The 17,442-nt window shown below is 38.5% G+C and overlaps 1 pseudogene; it reads right to left on the bottom strand.

Moving 5' to 3' along the window:
- Positions 1-11,805: 11,805 nt before the first annotated feature.
- On the bottom strand, positions 11,806-13,237 carry LOC121061754 (annotated as a pseudogene).
- Between the last annotated feature and the right edge of the window lie 4,205 nt (positions 13,238-17,442).

Consider the following 17,442-nt stretch of genomic DNA (forward strand, 5'->3'; position numbering starts at 1 on the left):
TGAAGCTTGATAATTCATTTAAATGAATTAAAATGAAAATTCACTTAGAAAAAAAATACTTTCCCCTTGGAAAGTATTTTCTGTTATCTTATTTCCCCTACCTCTGTCCCTTCCATGCATTTAATGCAACACCATTTTCAACCACCACTACATGTTTTGTTCTGTCTATAATATTCTAGACTGTTTGAATCAATGAAAATTCAGTGAAATGCAGAAATATTTGTGTGCATTGCATTTCTAATACTATAATACTGTGCTTACAGCAAGCTTCTGTTCAGATGTTCTCAGTTTCTTGTGCTCTGCTAATCATAGTCTTGGTTTCAGAAAGGAAAAACCTTCCCATTTGCTAAAATAAACATTGACTTAATTTCCCCTGTTAAATTTAGGCCATTCCCCACTTTAAAATTTGTCATTGATTTTACATTCACTCCTCTGATGTAAAATCATCAGCTACTGATTTTGCATCTGTCTTTTAGCTGCTGCTGCTGAGCTAACCTCAGCTACTGGCATATTGTTCCGAATTAGGATTTCTCCCGCTATGACAGCTGCTGATAGAATGGAGACAGGCTGATATGCCACCCCCAGCCCACTCGCTACTGCAGACACTGCAAAGAAGCAAATGTCAAACAACAGTTGTAAAACATTAGCACAAAATACCCCTGTACCACAGGCAGGGGAAGATGATCTTTCTTTGACTGCATTTCCTCATGAGTCTTGTCTCTGGAACCTTAATGCAAAGTCATTAAATAAAATGTAAACCTCCTGGGTGAGATTCATCTGTCCAAACGTAGCTGTTGACATCCGAGCCAGTCACTTGAGGCTCTGTAATCGATGGAGAATCAAGCACATTTAAGGCACAATTCATCTAATCCTAAGGTGCTAGTCAAAAATAGGTCATTGAAATGTGCCCTAAATGTTCCTATTACTCTTCATTAATGGAAAGGAAGACTGAAGTATGGACTTCCTTATATTTCTACTCTACAGACACTCAACACAAGGTAAAATGATTCCCACCCCGAGGCCTGGTCCTCGAGTGGGCTCAGCTGAAGTGAAAGCTTATCAATAATTAAAGCTCATTGCAGGACTGCATCAGAGATAAATACTTTGAATGAGAGGGGACGAACATCCATAAGGTTCCTGTGGATTATCTTATAATGCTGTTACTTATAGGCAATGATTTACCACAGGAGGTTCTAAAGGTAGTAAATGGTAGTACTGTTAGAAACATTGCTGAAGAGTTCAGAGAAACTAGTTTGTTTGAAGAGATCTGAAGCTATTGAGCCAATTAAGAATTTACAAACTTCTTATATGCTTTCTGAAGGTAGGGAGGCTGCTAAGACTTTTTTAATGATTATACATTTACAAAGAGAATGTGTTTTAATGTTTAATGTAGATGCCTTAGAATGAATTGGAAAACAGGAAAAAATCATGTGAATGTATTTTCCCTTTTTCCCCTTGCTTTTTTAATATGATATGAATTGCTACCTTTTTTTTTCTTTTTTCTTTTTTCTTTTTTTAAAGAAATATAGGTGATTTCATCTACTCTTAAGTTTGGCACAGACTCAAGTAGTTATGGCTGTACATTTTCCTCTCTCTACCTAGAAGGGTAGACTAAATGTGGATAGTTGACTGGGAATATCATCTAGTACAATTAATCTCCTTTATTTATCTCTTTTCTGAAGAGATCTTAGAAAAGCTGCTTTTTGAGATTAAAAGTAGTATATATTCCTGTAGTGCCTATGCATTTGCATGTGTATTATAATTTGTATATCAGAGTTATTTAAAATAATTATTTGTTCATATGTGATTGAAACTCATCATAATTCAACAGGCCAAAGAAAGATTATCTTTTTCCTAAAACTTTAATTACTTACGCTTTCCTTTATTTGGACTATTCTTTCATAAAGAAGAGAAGATCTTAAAATGAGAAGAAAGAGAAAAGAGAAGAAAATGAGTGAGACACTTTCCACTCTGTTTAATGGAATTTGTTTAAAGAAATCCTATAAATATGTAAACTTTCTGTAAAAGGGTAGAAAAAAACAGAGGGAAACATCAGCTAAATTCCCATCCTAAGGAGGACGCACTTTCCCATTCCATTCTTGCACAAAAAGTGCTGCTTATGCATCTGAGCTGAGAGATGATCAGTGCCATGTGCTAACTGACTCTGACACTCAGATATTTAGGGCAGCTGTCAAGCAACACAACTTTCTTTTATGCTTCTTTGCAGAATTAATTAGCAGAAGGAGAGCCCTTAATACACATACACGTGTTCTTGCCAAGATGAACTTGGAAGGAATCTTATTTTACTCCCTACTACTGCCTATTCCCAGCAAAGCTCTAGAGGAGATAAATGAGCAAGTTCTTCTCAAGCTATCTGCATCCTGTTATCAGTGGGTATAAGTCAGGAGTTATGAGTGGTAACATACATAAAAAGTCTTTGAGTGCAACAAAAATTGGCCAGTTTGGAATTAGTTGACTTCAGAAATTCATGCAATTAGCTACTTCTATGGATTGCATTGAGAATACAGCTAGTTACTGTAGGCTTTCACTTAGATGTGCATGTGAGGTGAAACTTGACCTCTGCCTTGTGGCTACCTAAATTTAGGAAGTACTGCAGAGGTTCAGAAATCAGACAGTAATTCTGTGCCTGGAGGTGAGGCTCAGCTGTATTGCCACCAGCCTCTATTTCATTCACAGCCTGACTGAACTCCCTTGAGAATTTCCAAGGACTGCCCCTCTCTTCCCCTTGTGGCTAATCCTTGGAATATCAAAAGTCTTTCTCAATATTTCAGTGACTTCTTTCTTTTTTATCTCATCCTTAAGCCAGTGGGCAGTGAAAAAGGAAAGGTGAAACCTATCCAAGAAGGGTTAATAGAACTTTCTGAAGTTCAGAGATGTTGAAACTTGAATTGCATTGAATTTGGTGCAGACGTTCAGAACAATTTTCATTTTATCTAAACTGGTGGCTAAACTGACTGATTCAGACAGTCTGGCTTTTACTGGAATTGCTTCACTGCTGTCTCATTTTATCTGAACGGGTCTGCATGCCTCTTGTTTTTTCAGACTCATTCAATGTGGTTTTAGTTCATCTGTATTTTATCCATCCTGCATTGGCTCAGTAGTATTTCTACCTTGCTTTCTTTTTCTGAATCATTTTACTTTTTTTAGTGAGTGGACAGTATCTGGAAATATTTCTAGAACTGAGTAGTCAAGGAAATTGGGGGGAAAAAAGCTTGACTTCTGACAGATTCAGAAAGCAGTTGCTGCTGTGGTCAAACATGACTTAAGACAGCTACAGTCAGACTCGCTTCACTTAACTTTAGCTATTCAAAAGTTATATGCTACATTAAATCTAGAGTTCCTTGATAGTAAAAGCAGAGAGATCACCATTTCTGTATAGCAGTTAATTTGATCTAGTTTAATTTAGACAAAACAGTAGTTTAGGCTAGGTATACAACTCTTAGCTGATATTAAATTAAATTAATCCAATGTCACAAATAAGAAGACACATAGGCATTCCAATTCTTCCACCTTGTTCCTCTCCCAAAAAAGCTTGTGTTTGACTTAGCTTATTATTCTAGTAGTCCATTTTGCCTTTTTTTTTTTTTTTTACTGTGCCCACCTGAGATTATTTTAATAAAACTCTTGATAAACTTTATTCTGAAGGTCTTGCAGTAGTTAATGATGTAGTTCTTATATTCCTGTTCTTTTGGCCTTGTTGCTTTAAAGCACAGTCCTCAATGCAATCATGTCAGAAAAAGGAAAACATATGATCAACTACCCATGACCCTTAGGATTTGACAATGTCACAAATGTTGAGTAGCTGATTTTAACTGCCTTTCCCTCTCCCCCTCTCAACACACACTTTCCCTAAATGTGTGGGTACTTGGTGTTACTTAGCTCCTGATTTTATTTTTTCTTGCCTCCTCAATTTCCATGCCTAATGAGCCTGAGCTGAGTTAATAATGGATGTAATAAGTAATGACTCATTGTTTTGGGGCCTGTGTGTCTCTGTGTGCAATGGAAGAGGAAGCCAGGGCTCCGATGCTATTTGTTCTGCCATGTCACTTGCCGCCAAGCAATGCCACTCATCAATAAAAGGCAAGATGACGGATGAGTTCATTTAATGGAATTCCTCCGAGTGAGCTGCAGCCACTGCTCTTCAGTAGGCTCGGTCTTTGAGTCTCTCTTTCTCTCCCTTTCAGTCCCTCTTCCCCCTCCCATTTTTTTTTTATTTTTTTTTTTAATATTCAGGACAGTTGGAAAGCGCGGCTGGCTGAGAGGGCTGCCATTTGTGCCAGCAGTTCCTTCTGCTCTTGACAACTGCTATCCTAAATCAAATCAAGAGCTTTGAGCAGGGAGATTAAATCGGCACCACCTGATAGCGGCATCGCATGGTGTTTGTGCATCTCGCCTTCCCCTCTGTTCCTTCCTCTCTCCCCCCTCAGTAGTTGTGGTGGGTGTGGAGGGAGGCTGGCTAAACATCTGAGGAGAACAGGGTTTAAAGTGTTCTCAATATGGCCCTGTACATGCTGAATAGCTAAACCAAACCCATTCCTTTGGAAGACTATCAGGGTCTGTCCTCATGCTTAATCTACAGCCTCACAGGTTTCCAAAACCAGATTAGCTAATCAGGTTATTATTTCAGTTTTCACATACACGCATCTGCTCAGAAGAATAAATGAGTTTTCCTCCCCCCCCCCCCCCAACTTCTTCCACCTGCTGCTTCTGCTTTGCCTTCACTTATTTATAACTCCAAAGGTCTGATTGTAGTATTATTTAGCAGAATAAATGTCCAGTAAAGTTTTTAAGACTTGATCTTTTTGATCTGAGGATCAAAGACTTGATCCTCAGTTTGGGAGAATGAGAAGAAATTAACATAGATCTGCACGTTAACAGATCTGTGATTTCATTGAGTTCAGCAAGTTGTGACTAAAATATGCCAGAGTAGGAGAAATAGTTGCATTTTACTTAAAACACACATTTAACTTCATTTTCTAAGACCATGTATTTTAATACAAAATACCATTTTTCCAGACTATGACTTATTCAGCAGGAAATGAAATTCTTCCATTCCTAATGAAATCAATAAGGATAAAACTGTTCTCACAAGTTCTCCTGCTTTCTGAAAACTAACCTTGTACTGCAATAAGGATGTTGCTAGAGCAAGAAAGGGTTAAAATCTTGCCTATTTACTGCAGCGAGAGTTTAGGGTTCCCAACACCCTGTTGAGTTGCCTTTGCATCTTTGGTATGTACTTACATAGGTATAATGGTATGTGTGTACATATTAAAAAAAAGTAATACTAAATTTATTTAAAGTTCCAGGCAGATTTCCAGCTGGTGTGACTACCTGTGTTGTGTGTTTTGTTGTTGTTTTATTATTATTATTTTTATCTGAGAGGTATGATATGCTTATACTATAGCTTCGGGTATGTTCTGAGGGGAAATCTCAGTATTTTCAACACTGGATTTTTTTCAAGTATTTTTCTTATGGCATTAGGAGTCTTTTCACAGAAGGCCAGAGAGAGAAAGAAAAATGTGCTGCAAGGCAGACAGACATGCAGATGCAAAATGAAGTCTGTCACCGTTGAAAGTTTTCCACGGTAGGAGGAAAAAAAATTATGACATAAGTATGTTGTAAAAGTGTATGCTACTTCTGGTAAAAAAGATTACATTAAATTTCAAGAGAGTCCTGTGTTCTTTGGACATCTAAACAACTGTAGCTTCAGCAATTTTCTTATATCAACTTTTGTTTTTACAGCGTCAAAAATCTGGGGGAGAGAAATTATGTCCAAATATCGCAGTCAACTAAAGAGAACTGAAGAGGAAGTGGTAGAAAATTGAAAGTTTTAAAACAAACTTGACACTAGTTGGGGAATCATTATGGAGAGTAAATCGTAAGTATAACCTATCATTCACTTATGGGGAAAAAGGTTAAGTATACTGGGGAGGGGAGAGGGTAATGTAAAAGACAGCTCTAATGGAAGAAAACTTTTTTTTTTCTGTCTGTAGTGTATCTAAGAGTGCTAATTAATATCTGTTCTCTCAAGCAGCCAGCACGGGAGTTTGCATTTAAATTTCCTAGAGCATGAGTGCACACTAGTCTCAATTAAAATGCATTTGAAAAGACTCTGTTTTTGAGAAGGGTATATATAGGCAGCTAAACAGGGAATAAAGGAGGATATTAAATATCCCATAGAGTAAAAGTGTATTAAATAGCCTATATAGTAATATACAAAAAGTATATTAAAAAGCCTATGTAGTACAGACAGCCAAGAAACAGATTAACAGAGCATTACATTTTATTGTTGAGCACAAATGTTCCATTCCTTTCTCTGAGCTCCTAATCAGCATTTTTCATTATTTCCCTTCCCCTGTATTTGGCTCCTGTGCCTCAGTGCCCATAGCAACACTTCCAGTAGCGTTAACAACTAGATACTGCAACCATGTTCCCAGGCATAGAGCTTTGCCAAGGCCTACATTTGATCCAGCTAGGAGCACATGCCCGCTCAGTGGTACAAGGTCATAATAATAATTCTCCCTTCAGGGGCAAACAGTCTTAGGACTGATCCCCCACTATTCTCCCCTACTATCTTGGCTCATTTTGATCTCAGTTGTTATTAAGCTCGTTTTATGCTGCAGTCAGAGCAGCTTGTTTACTTACAGAAATGGTTATTCAGAAAGTGGATGCCTACAATGAAAGCAGAAGTCTTTGTGTGTGTGTGCATGTGGTACATCTAGGGAGAGAGAACTGGCTTGTTTTAGGGACACATCATTCCTTTGAACAACCCCCACACCCCCAAAAAAGTGAGTCTTGATAGGCTATGCTTTGTTTTGTTCCATTTGTACCTTGCCCCAGTTTTCTCCCTATAGTGTCTAATGTACATTTCAATGGATGGTAATGATAACAGAAGGCATTTGCAGTCCCTTGAGGCATGGTAGCAATCCCTGGAAATGCTTTTAGTACTAAGTATTCTGAAGAGAAATGTAATATTATTAATATATACATTTTTTTCCCCATATCCACCTCTTACACCAAGACTGGGATTTCAGTTGGGGGGGGGAGGGTATTTACCTGTATTTTATCAGCAGATTCTCCCCCCCACCTTTATTTTCCAGCCGTTCCCTTGATTTAGTGTTCCTCACTTCTCTGTTCTGCCACTACCCAAAGTTTCACCAGGCAGTGAGCCCTACTACTGACCAAGTGCACTTACAAATGTCTAGCTGGCTCTATAGGTGACATTCCAGTCCTTCACAGTTTGCTCAAAATTGTTCATGGATGGGCTCTCCACCTACTGAAGTCTGGAAGGAATTTTCAGTTTGCATGAAGAAACGTGGCTAATGGGGAAAAACTTGTTTTTTTTTGGACTGAGTGTGGGGAAATGGGAAGTAAGTGGAAGCTGTTGGCAGGAAAGTCAACAGAAGGGAAATTAGATGTTTTTGTAGTTGACTAGAAGAAAGGGAGAGATGAATGGATAGTTCTTGTCTTTCACTCAAATTAAACATTTGGTTATTGTATAGATGACAAAAGAAATCATTCACCGTAGGATATTTGCATTATTTGAGCTAGAGATCTACAAAGGTTTCTCAAGACCTCTAAGAAGTGACTGATGACAGGAAGAAGATGAGAATCTTTACAGTAAATGTATCAGAGTTAGTGACAAATCCCAGTATTGAGACATCTAAAAAAATTCTAGTGCAGTTTTAAATGATTAAGTGCAAAATTACCTTACACTAGGGCAACTACGTTGACTTCAGTGGTGTGGTTAATAGTTAGCAGAGATGTACTGTTTAGTTTTATGAATAATTTTACATTGATTTACACCAGTGAGGTGCTACACTGGAGTGAGTGAAACTATGCACACAGCATTTGATGAACAAAAGCTGAGGCCTATCCCCAACAATTTTTTTTTTCTGCCTTCAAGCAATATCAGAACTGTATCAAATATATTTCTGGCCTGCTTATCCTTCCACAAAGACACAATGTGTTATCTCTCTGTTCTTTTTCAGTGTTCAGGTAGGACTCTTCTATTACAAGGACAGTAAAATATTTACTTTGAGAGTACACATGATGTGGGTACTTGTACCTGAGGGAGGAAGAACTCTCCTTCATTAAAACTGTACCCTAAAATTCATGAAAAAACATCAATTACGTAGATTTTATGAAACAAGGATTACATTTCATCTTCACAAATATAAGCTACATCATGCTGTGTCTATACTGTGTATTTGACTCAGATCTGAGTCTATACTATACGCTAAAGACATCCGAGAAAAATGTTACATATCTCCCATTGACAATATATTGAAAATCTCTGATGTGCCTTCTCAGCTGGGAGAAAATCTTATGAACCTGATCTCTGAACTTCTGGATGTTCAGTCTTTCTACTTGAAACCAGAGGCTGAACTCCCCAAAGCTTCTTCTCTATTCTGAGCATGAAGTAGCTAACAAAGTTGCTTATAGTTCAATATGGGGAGCAGCAACTAACACTTTTCCTGGTAGTAACACTATTCATCCCCAACTTCACATGTGGGAGGTATGAGGCTCCCTTCCAGACAAGACAAGGACATACAGCGTGATTTGTTCTCTGATCCAACCTCTAACTCCACTTCTCCACATATCTGCAGTTCTGAGTAGATCCAAGTGAGGAGGGAAACCTGCCTAGTTGGACCATGGCTACAGGCAATGGTAGTCCCAGCTGCTGCAATGGAACTTGTACCAGTTTCAGCAACTGGAGACATGAAACCTTCAGTGTGCAATACACAAACAGGAAATATGCACCTCAGGTGAGAGGCACCAAGACCTAGCAAGCAATTCCTTTCAGTAGTACAGTACTTTGGGGTGCATAACCAGTGCAGATAGTCTCAGAGTATATGAAAGTAAGGTGTGCATGTATCTTGATTTGGATTTAACAGCCTCTGACCTTGTTCACCTAGTCAGAGTTTAGTATCAAATCTAGGCCAAAACTGCAATGCAGACTATCAGTTAGTTGTTTCCCAGGTCTGTTGAGAGGGAGAAATCAGTCTCCTTCTGACCTCATTTCTGGCACTTCTCTGTAGAACAACTCAGGAACTCACAGATTTATTTTTTTCCCTGTGTTTTATTATACTAAATTGCATCATTTCAATTAAACATTTGTTATAATTTAAACAGAATAGTCACATGAGGCCCTATTTATGCACCTGTAATGTTTTGCATGCATCTGCATTTGCAGTTAAACATGCAAAGTAGGACAAAGTTATGGATTGTTTCTCAGTCCTTGAGATGAGAGGCCAGGATGGACAGAGCTGGTAGGAGGAGAGCACTGCTGGGTGTTCTTCAAATGCCTTCTGTATATTCTGAGTAGTCTTGAAGATGCTGAGAAATCACAATTGCAGTGATTGATGATGACTGTGTACAGCCAAAATAACCATCTTTTGTTCAGCATGTGCTCTTATTTCAGCCCCCATCCCACAAGATTTTATCAAGGCAGGTTAGCTTGAAGTAGCACAGTGTTTCTTGATCTCTCTTTTTCTTAAGACAACTCAGCTTCTAAAAGCACATATACAATTTTGACAAATGTGTATCACAGTTTATTCCTGTCTTCATTCTTATCTTCCGTATTAACAGACGTGTGCACATATGCATACACACACACACACACACACAGAATCACAGAATCATCTAGGTTGGAAGAGACCTCTAAGATCACCGAGTCCACACACACACATTGAGTCTGTCCAGGTTATTGAACCATAGGATTCTTTGGAGCCACTTTGGTAGTCTGGTGCCAGACACCAGTCCTACACTTCTGAACAAATACAATTCCATCTCTGCTTTCTATGTTAGCAGAAAACTTGCATAGCATTTCTCATATTTCTCAAATAGCCTTAATAATCAAACGCTGGACCTCAAATAGCTCTGCCATTATTTCACATTTCTAACTTATTTTTAAGAAAAAGCACTTTCCTTGTTAATAGGACAATATATCAGACTGAATTCCCACCTGTTACACTTGTGATATTATATTTCTTAACCATACTGTAGCTTTTTCCAGTTTCTTCTAGATACGTGGTTCATAACATCTGTTATATTCTTGAGTCCATTTATAGCTTCCTGTACTTTAAATGTGTATCTTACTCCTGACTACAAATTCCCCCTTAAAAGTTTTGTTTATTAGCAATTGTCATTCAGAAGGAAACAGGATGTGATCTGAACAACGAAGAGTTGGAAGGTCGTTACTTAAGTTGTTTACCCAGGGGGACCATATTTTGAAGACAAGGACATCCTCTTCTACCATTGATATTGCTTCATGGACTCTTTCAGAGTCCAGTGTTTATTCTAGTCCTGCAATGTGCCTCCACAAACACAGATGAAAGTTAATGGAGTGAATTTCCCTGTTCTCACCATCATCTTGTTCTTCATAGTTGTATGGCCATGTTCGTACAACTGATTGCATGACCAATTCAAAGAATTCAGACATTCATCAAGCACATCAGGTAATAAAATAAGAGCATTGAATGCAAGTAGATTGACTCCTTTAAGATTTAGTTAGCTATATGTTTATAAGAGATGTGAATTTAATCCCTGTGTGAATAACAAACAAACTTATGTGAAGAATTTTATGCACAATTTATTTCCTACTAACCCTTCACCTCTCTGCTTCTGAAGAAACTAACAAACAGAAAAATCACAAACCCTAGCCGAGAAAAGATGAAACCTTGCAATCTGTTGGGAGTTTATTCCCACCTTTCCTCCTTCTTTGCTCTGCTTTATGTGATGTACTGTTCATTCCTATTACCTCTTTATAGCGGTTTTGTTAAAGTTCATACCACAAAGACCTGTAAAAGAAATTTATGACTCTTGGGGTTTCAGCAAATTCTAAATAACCATAACATGAACATGAAGCATTAATTAAAGACACTGGAGTCTAAGTTATAACAGAGATGCTGACATTTAAGCCCCTTGCACCACGTAAATTAAAAATGGTATGACAAACAGTGAGTAATTTGATGGTCAGAGGTTCATAATAGATACCTTAATATCTTTGTCATGAAAAACAGTCTGTCCTTGATTTAACCCATGCTGAACAGCCCAGGGGTCTGGTTCATAAAGCATGACACTGCCTAAACATTTTTGCAATAATTCATATATCAGTCTGGGAATAGCATTGAATATGCTTGAGACTAAACAAACATGCAGGAAATTTGTGAACTGAATGTATTAATGCAAAGATAAATTCACTGTCATCCATGTATCTGGTTCAGTGGGTACTGCAGATTTTAAGGAATCCACTGATCCAGTGTCACTTATAAAACACAATTCACATTTGTTTAATTGATTATTAGATAGGTTAGCATGAGTGAATACAAGATATCTGTACCATCAAAAGCTCAAGTTTCTGGGCATAATAAAGAGGAGATGCCCCTGCCTTAATCTACCTACAGCAGAAAAGGCAACACATAAAGTAGGCTGGTCTTCATTATATAGTTTTTCACACTGCAGAACATAAATGTTCAGTGCTATGATCCTTATGTTCACATAAGATGTAGCTTAGTACATCCAAAGAACCTGTTGGATTTCTGTTGAGTCATGTTATGAGATTCATTTAACTAGTGCAGACACTTGTATCTGAGCTGGGCATACTAGAGTCTTTCTATAATGCACTGGTTAATAGGTTAAGAAAGAAAAATAGTGTTAGAGCACTGCAGATGCTCCTGCTAACATCACACTGAATGATTACAACTTTTGGTCTTTTTTATAAATATTGTAAAAGTCTCTCTACGGAGAAAAAAAAAAAAAAAAAAAAACTACATTCCCCCATCCCCAAGAAATTAAAACAGTAGGCCATTTCAAAGAAGAGCAAAAAGGATGAGAGTGTTTTAAGAGGCATTTCTTTTAGCTTGCATGATATGGCCTTTGGACTTGATAATTCCTCTGCTTTTAACAATGACTGAATATTGGAGAATTCATAAAGGGATCTATTTCTGTGCTTTTGACGTTCTCGATGCTTTCCCAAAGAACTTCTTAGAAACTTGCTTCACAAAGTAATTCTTTTGGGTCATTATTTCAGTTAGCAACTGTATGTCAACCTGTTTTGCAAGTGCTGTGAGATCAGGTGGCATCACACAACAGGAAATTAGGTTCACCTGATTACTTTCACCTGTGCCCACACATACAGCTATTCTAACAGCGTTTTATCAAGGTCAGAGGTATGTATGGTAACAATCTTTTTATTTTGAACCAGACTTTCAAGTTCTTGCCAAGAAGGTTGCAAATACTCTGAGAGGCTAGTTCCACCTTCAATAGGAGGTGGGGCAATAATGACTAAATCTAACTGAGCAACCCCAAGGGCTGAACGTGCCCTATCAACTGCATCTCTGACTGATGAAGAGTTTGATCCAATGATGAAAAGTTTTGCTGATACTTTCAACTCATCCCTTTCTTCAGGATTCATTTTTTCTACAGCTTGAGCTACAGTACATTCTGGAACCTCCACTATTTCCTGATTCAGATCTTGTCCTATCTTTGAGCTTCATTCAGTCAGTGATTTCTGAATGCAGTCCCCCACCTCCTCACTGGGGATGGCTGGGCACTTCTTCCGGCCGCTGCCCTGGTTGAGCAGGTTGCCAGTCTGCAGGTTGAGGGTGACTCAACACCAGGGGTGGACGGCTGAGGTCACTCATGCCTCATGGGCCTGCACGCCACCCATCACCAGCCCCAGCCCTCGAGCGTCTGAGGTCACTAGGCCTGTTCAGCCTGGAAAAGAGGAGGCTGAGGGGAGACCTCATCGCAGCCTACAGCTTCCTCATGAGGGGGAGTGGAGGGGCAGGCGCCGATCTATTCTCTTTAGTGACCAGTGATAGGACCCACAGAAATGGGGTCAAGCAACAGGGGATGTTCAGGCTGGACATCATGAAGAGACTCTTCACTGAGAGGGTTGTTGCGCACTGGAACAGGGTCCCCAGGGACGTAGTCATGTCACCAAGCCTGTCAGAGTTTAAGAAGCATTTGGACTGTGCTCTCAGACACGTGGTCTGAATTTTTGGGTAGACCTGTGTGGTGCCAGGAGTTGGACTCGATGATCCTTATGGGTCCCTTCCAATTCAAGATATTCTATGATTCTATAATCAATGGAAATTCATGCTTCTGAAATGAGATTCACTATATCTTAAAGTAAGTATTTAGAGCAGACTAGATGAACAGAATAAACGAACTAACCATTCAGTGGATAAAGCATTGGCAAGATGGTCATATTCAAAGAGTTGTTCTCAATGTCTCAGTGTCCAGGCAGATACCAGTAATGAGTGATGCTCCTCAGAGGTCTGTACTAGGACCAATGTTATTTAAGTTTGTTAGCAACATGGACAGTGGATTTGAGTGCACCCTCAGCAAGTTTGTTGATGACACCTGGCTGAGTGGTGTAGTTGACATACTGGAGGGAAAGATGTCATCCAGAGGGACTTGAACATAAGTCCACCCAGAGGTGGGCCCATGCAAACTTCATTCACTTCAACAAGACTACGTTCAAGGTCCTGCATCTGACTTGGGGCAATCCCAAACATGAACACAGGCTGGGCAAGGAGAGGATTGCGGCCAGCCCTTCGGAAAAGGACTTGGGAGTATTGGTGGATGAAAACCTGAATATGAGCCAGCAATGTGTGCTTGCAGCCCAGAAAATGAATTGTATCCTGGGCTGCATCAAAAGAAGTGTAGCTAGCATGTTGAGGGAGGTGATTCTTCTCCCTTCCTCACACTCACAAGACTCCAGCTGGAATTCTGGGGCCCCCAACATAAGAAAGACATGGACCTGGGTCCAGAGGAGGGCCATGAGGATGATCAGAGGGCTGGAGCACCTCTTCTATAAAGAAAGGCTGAGAAAGTTGAGGTTGTTTAGCCTGGAGAAGAGAAAGCTCCAGGAAGAACTTACTGTGGTCTTCCAGTACTTAAAGGCGGCCTACAGAAAAGCTGGGAAGAGACTTTTTACAAGGGCACGTAGTAATAGGACAAGGGGTAATGGTTTTAAACTAAAAGAGGCAAGATTTAGGTTAGATATAAGAAGAAGAAATTCTTCACTATGAAGGTGATGAGGTACCGGAAAGGCTGGCTAGAGAATTTGTGGATGCCCCATCCCTGGAAGTGTTCAAGGCCAGGCTGGATGGGACTTCAGGCAGCCTGGTCTATTGGAAGGTGTCCCTGCCCGTAGTAGGAGAGTTGGAACTAGATGGTCTTTAATGTCCCTCCCAACTCAAACCATTCTGTGATTCATAGAATCACAGAACAATTAAGGTTGGAAAGGACCTCAGGAGGTCCTCAAGTCCAACTTCATAATAAAGCCAAATTACCTTTGATTAGGTTGCTCAGGGGCTTCTCTACAAAATCCTGTAAGTACTGATTCCTTTCTATTTGATGAAGGAGGTGACTAGGGTAATGAGTCTGAATGGTAAATGTCTGTTAGAAGAGGCAAGTACTGCATGTTATAGACCATGTATATATTTCTATTCTCTTGCAAATGACAGCTGAAACGGGGGATATAACGGAATCTAAGTTATCTAACTTCTCTTCATATTTTCAGTGAAGTAGCAATCAGGAACTGTATATTAACCATGGGGCAGAAATATTCCAAAATATCAGTCCCAATTGCTTACAATAGCAGAAGCATGCTTTTAACTGCATATCTAACAGCTACTTAAGTTGCAATTCTCTTCAAAGGTATAGTTAAATATTTTGTTCCAACATAGCCAAAAGAAAGCTTGTGACACATGCAGGAGATATACCCAGATCACCTATGCGTCCCTCTAGGAAGAGGAATACCAACAAAGCAATTATACTACTCCAGGTTTGATAATCTGCTAATGATTCTGCTATTTTTTCACTGCTGAGCTGGGCCAGCATCCTATGAAGACTTTTTCTGCTGCAGAATCTTAAGATGTAAATGGAAAACAAGGAGGTAAGCAGAGGTTGGCTTGCAAACTCATTAGGAGTTCTTCACCTTTACCTCAGATTTGTTCCATCACTTTCCTTGCATATCCTTCCTGCTTTGTGCTGCTATTTAATATCCCACTAGTTTTGTAATTTTAGCTTCCAAATTGAATAAGATGTTCCCTCCAGTGGAACCCTCACCTTGATAAATTGCCAAATAGTAATTATTATTCCTTCCAGAGCCTGAGATATGGAATCATGGCTGTAATTTCCAAGGCCTGAGAGCTGAGAAATTTATGCTATGCTTCTCTCCATCGAAGTTTTCATCTGAGATCATATTTCAAGCCCTTTCCTTTGATGATACGATTAAGATAATTCCTTTATGAAGTTCAAGACTCTGTGAGATATTCAAGAAGGAACCTGATAGTTCTTAAGCTTCGTTTGCTTCCCTTATGAATATCAGCAGTGGATGAAGGGAAAAAGCAGAGATAGGATGCCTGACAGTTTCAAATGCTCCTAATTTTTTAATGTTAGCATTATTATGGTAGCATCTGCTGGCCTCAAATATGGGGCCTCTGTTTTTGTGAGTGCTATATAAAACTTAAGGAAGAGACTTTTTTTTTTTTTTTTCCCTTCAGCAATCTTGTCTATAACAGGATATATAGATAGATTTGTTTGCTTTTTTTTCTTTTTTTTAATCAGATGCTGATGTGAAACTTAGTGAAATTCACTTGTTGAGAAGATTACTCAAACTCTAACTGTGCCAAATTCAATAGTGCATGTACTTAATACCCTTTCTGAGAAAGTAGAAGAATAATAGGATAAATATTGTAATACATATGATCTGCATTTTCCCATAGCATATATACCCCTGAATATGTAAAGTAAAATTTACACTTTATTCAGATAGGACCATACTGTATTATTTTGGTATTCCTCATCCAAAGACATCAACTAGATTAAGAAAGAGAGTTATGTTATCCCAATTTTACAAATGTAAATAGGCATCTAACAAGATGTTGCTGAAGATATAGAGAAAACCTAGTCTAATTTGTTAAAAAAAAAAAAAAGAAAAAAAACAGGAAAGAGTGACTAATGAGATTTTAAATACCTATTTGCCTATAACTTCTGTGTTTAATAGCAATGTAGTGTCTGCATCAGAGTTATCTCATTTACCTTTAGATATTAACTTTATACAGGTGACTTTCAACCCTTAGTCCTCCTGAATAATGATATTAGTTGCCAGATTTTTACTGTGGAATCCAGAGACCACAATGCCAGACCTCTGTCTGATGGTATACCTAGCCCATCTACATCAGTCACTGGCAGTCTCAGGAGGAGAGCAAGAAACTCTCTAATAAAGGTTTGCGGAATAGTCAGATCACACAGGCTTACTCTAACCCTTCCAGTTACTGAATGGGTATGCCCTGAACTAGGATGTTTACTTTCTGGTTTATATGTGTACTTAGTATATGAAGTATATATGAAGTGTATATGAAGTACTGCCTTCAGTACTTCTGAATGTTCTCATTTTCAATAATATGTTTAAGTTCCTTTGATATCCTCAAGCTACAGTGTAAGGATTCAGACTAAATCAGCCAAGATGCTACTGTCCTGCAGACACAAGCATGCCCCATATAGGTGTTTTCTCATGAGCATAAAACATACTTGGATTTAAAAACTAACTATTTTACTATTGAATTGGGTAGTGGCTACATCCATTCCTATTACCTCCAAATATATGCCCAAATATTCTTTCTACAAGAAAACACTCAAAAATTCATTCCATCAGTGATGGAGGAGATAAAACATCTCTTTATTATATGTGTGATGTTCAATTTAGAGGGGAAAAAAGTGTCTTGCTGTGTTAAATCCTAATCTAAATAATATGTATATTAAAGCTTTCTTTCTGTTATGATCCTGTTTTATAGGCTCATTGTTCATGGCATGGCCTTATTGCTCATGTACGTGACAGATGAACACATTCCTAACACAGCCTCCACTAGCTCCATAAATTGTGATTACAGATTGAAATATGATATGGCTCAATATTTATTTGTAGCTTTGAAATTTTCTCAAGGATGTTTTTTCCTTCTTTGGTGTTACTTTGTTTTAATGATGATGAAAGGCTGTAGAAAAACACATAAGCAATCCAAAGTCCTTTCTTTTACCATGTAATGGGTTGAGGTGTACCATACTGTCTCTTCTTCAATAAGCAGTATTTCCTGGTGCAGAGTAATCTCAGTAAGTCATTACTTTGCTCATTGTTTAGGCTTCAAATCATCAAAGCATTTAAACACATACTTAACTTTAGTGCCTGATTAAGTGCCACTGGAATAGGATTTAAGCACTTGCTTAAAATTAAGTGGGTGTTTACATGCTTTGCTGAATAAGGATGAAATTCTAAACTGAAATCATATTTGTGTCTGAGTGGAAATTGTTCTCAAGTTTAATAAGAAAACAGTTTTGATGGTTTGTTTGTTTGTTTCAGAATCCAAAAAAAAAATCTTAATAGCATAAAAAGAACACAATGGAATT

The sequence above is a fragment of the Cygnus olor genome, chromosome Z (genome assembly GCF_009769625.2).
Source record: "Cygnus olor isolate bCygOlo1 chromosome Z, bCygOlo1.pri.v2, whole genome shotgun sequence".
In the NCBI taxonomy this organism is placed as follows: Eukaryota; Metazoa; Chordata; class Aves; order Anseriformes; family Anatidae; genus Cygnus; species Cygnus olor.